At 33.8% G+C, this 3,197-nt stretch overlaps 1 protein-coding gene across 2 annotated transcripts in view; it reads left to right on the top strand.

The window, feature by feature from the left end:
* The first annotated feature begins 1,063 nt into the window (after positions 1–1,063).
* LOC103132326 (GTPase IMAP family member 4-like) overlaps positions 1,064–3,197 on the top strand; it is a 14,947-nt gene continuing 12,813 nt past the window's right edge. For both annotated transcript variants that reach the window (XM_007544110.2, XM_007544109.2), the window contains exon 1: positions 1,064–1,397. The gene's annotated coding sequence lies outside the window, so the exon portion shown is untranslated. The remainder of the gene's footprint in view (positions 1,398–3,197) is intronic.

The raw sequence follows: 3,197 nt of genomic DNA, 5'->3' as shown, positions 1-3,197 counted from the left end.
AGAACTGATCAATATAAAACATGATCAATATTAATTACACCTCAGAAAAGTAACATCCATCTGTCAAACTGTGAGGTTTAACTTTTTATTCATGTTTTTATTAATTTTCAGCTTTTGTTCCATCTTCAGATGTAGATTCAGATTCTGGTCGTAATGTTGGAAAGTTTCTCCACGTGAGAAAAATATGAACATCCCTTCAGTCATCTGATGACATTTACATGAATGGACCTGGTTTAAAATAATTCAGGTTTTTATTCATAGTTAATGTGTATGTATTTTATTTTATTGAGTACTGATAATGACTGAATGATTTTATTTGGTACAAATAAAGCTGACCTTTTGTTCCTCTGCTGTTTCCTCATCAGAAACTGATCAGATGATTTCTGTTGGACCAGGAACTTTTAATATTTTAAAAAAATAATGTTTAACCAGAGATTTTATTTCAGAGAGGATCAAAAAGATTCTTTATTAGGGACCAATCATCTGATAATCATGTGGGAGGAAATAAAACCTTTAAAAACTGATATTTTGACAGTTTCTGGATGTTTATTGATGCATTATTGAATTAAAAGGATTTAACAGCAGCTCTGCTCCTTTAATAATTCTCCCTGTGACTGAAAACAAAAACCAGTTGTTCTGGTTGCATCCAGTGTTTCCACCTCTGTGAATATTTTACTGTCTTCTATCAACCGTCTGAAAATATTAACAGGAAGAGATGAAGGTTTCAGTCACTGCACTGTAAAACATTTATGAGTTAAAACAAAACAATTTTCTTGTTGACTTTAGTTGCTTTTTATGGCAGCAGGTTTTATATTCAAGTTAAACCACCTTCTAATGTTTTACAGTGTAGTCATAGTTTATTTAATCTTAACAGAAAACGTTTACAGCAGCTTTTCTTCCAGCACCAATCAAGAATTAAAACCCTGACATAAAATCCTTCCTGTTCTAACCTTCATCCATCCTGACTGTCAGACCTGCTGAGTCTGACAGTCAGAGACTCTCAGGTTTTTATCTGGGTGAAATCTGGTCTGCAGTGATGTCACTGAATATGACTTTAACATGAGGCTTTATGGAGGTAAAATTAATGTTTTTAATGTTTATGAAAGCAGTAAATGTTTCCATGTGTTTGATCTGCTTCCTGTTGGTTCAGTTTGAGGCCTGCAGCTTTTCTGTGAAGGAAAACTTTGTTTCTGCAGGAATGAGGAAGAAACATGTCAGAAACACCCAGAGCAGGAATTTTACTGGAACATCTGCAGTCAAACTTCAGCAGAGGAGCAGAAACAGTCAGAGAACAAGGAGAGGATTTTAACTAGACTTAGATTTTAAGATGCTTTGATAGAATCAATATGAGTTTTTAACTTTACTTTAGTCCTGAAATTGCAGTCAAACATCAACAGGTGAGTCAAGAAAAATATTTTTTTCTCAAAATATATATGGTTCATGTGAACAAGAAGCTGTGGAGATTATGATCTATTTTATTTAAATTGATTCTTTAAATCAAAGCTGTCATTTTAAAAGTCACAGCCTTTATTAAAATAGTTTCCAGTTATGAGAGTCACTCTGACAGATGCAGCTCTAGAAAAACAACGCAGACGTTTTCAGCTCTGTTACATTTTTACTGATTTATTCTTGTTGGAAGTTTTATTTGTTGTTTTTCTGGTAAAAATTTTCCTTTTTATGAAATAATTGTCTTTCTGGTTTTGGATGCTGTTTGCCTGTTGTTTTCTTACTTTCAGGCAGTTATAGTGACACATAACCAGAGGTTGATGTTACATTTACTAGAGAAGGAGCTACTGGTAGTGATTTTATCAAACTGTGGTTTTTACGTCTCCATGAGTTCAACATATCTGATTAGACCTGAACTGGATTCATGTGAATCACAGAATCCTGATCAGGTTAAAGTTGTTTTATTTTACTCTTAGATTAATTAACTCAAAGCTGTTGACAGGTTTTGTTTTTCCTGCAGTTGAAGCTCTGGTTGTTTTTCTAACGTCTCTTCCTTAAAGTTCCTGTTGATCTGGTTTCTGAACCAACTGACATTTAATCTTCATCTCTAAATCTGCAGCCAAACGTCTTTCAGAGCGAAGCTAACAAAGATGACATTGAGGACCAAAATACGGCATATATGAAAAATAGGGAAAAGTAGGTCTGATGCTACGTTGTGAAAAATAAAAAAGACTAATGGAAGTAAAATGTCTTTTTAAAAAGAACCTATGAATGTTGTGACTTTATAGACCAAAAATGTTACAAGAAATTCACCAGGAACTCTGACATCAGTTTTCTTTCCCTCTAGTCTGAGAAGAAAACATGTTTAAAAATCATAATATCTAAATGAAAATAATAACCAAATATTTTTCTATTCCACTCCCACAAAAAACGTGATATTAATTTCATAATAACATCAGAAGTTTTACTTGTAATAAGTTTCTACAAAAGAAATTCAAAATAAATATAAATTCCTGGCATTTTCTGACTGAGATTTTAAGACAATATACATTTTCTTTTCAGCTGCAGCTTCATTAGAAAGATCTTCAAAAGTGGATATTGTCCAAGAAATCTGTTTAATATAATAAAATTTGGTCTTCTAACAGTTAGTGACTAATCTTTATTTCTTTTTTTCTGCTCAGTTTATCATATATTTTTTTGTTACTAATGTGTGCCTTGTCACACTATTGAACTGAATTGTGGGTAATATGCTTTGTCAAAGTGTTTGTCAACATGGTCCACAGTTTAACATGAGCTGTTTGGATTCTGCCACCTGAATTGTATCTCTGGGTGATTAACAGGATCTGCAGTCTGATGGTCATGCAATCATTTGAATCAGCTGTTCTGGAACAGAGGCTCATCTAAAACATGCAGAGCAGGGGGGCCTGAGGACCAGGGGGGAGAAACACTGACATAAAGCATAACAATGTCAGAAATAATTACCATGAACACAACTCAGACATTAGGCATTATAGAAATTAGCTTATAGAAACATTCTGGAGAGGATTTCTTCTACCAACCTGTCAGAAGAAATGTGTTGAAGTCATCATAACAGGCTTCAGTCACCAACATGACGTACTAATGAAGAAAAAAAAGAGTCAGCCAATGTCATTATTTATTATAATTATTATTGTATAACCATTTTGGCTTAGCTTTGCTTGCATAGATCAAACCCCCGGTCCAGCACAGCCACTCTCCCCATTATGCCGTCT

This window comes from Poecilia formosa, unplaced genomic scaffold, assembly GCF_000485575.1.
Source record: "Poecilia formosa unplaced genomic scaffold, Poecilia_formosa-5.1.2 Scaffold997, whole genome shotgun sequence".
In the NCBI taxonomy this organism is placed as follows: Eukaryota; Metazoa; Chordata; class Actinopteri; order Cyprinodontiformes; family Poeciliidae; genus Poecilia; species Poecilia formosa.
This window is presented reverse-complemented; position numbering and strand designations above follow the sequence as displayed.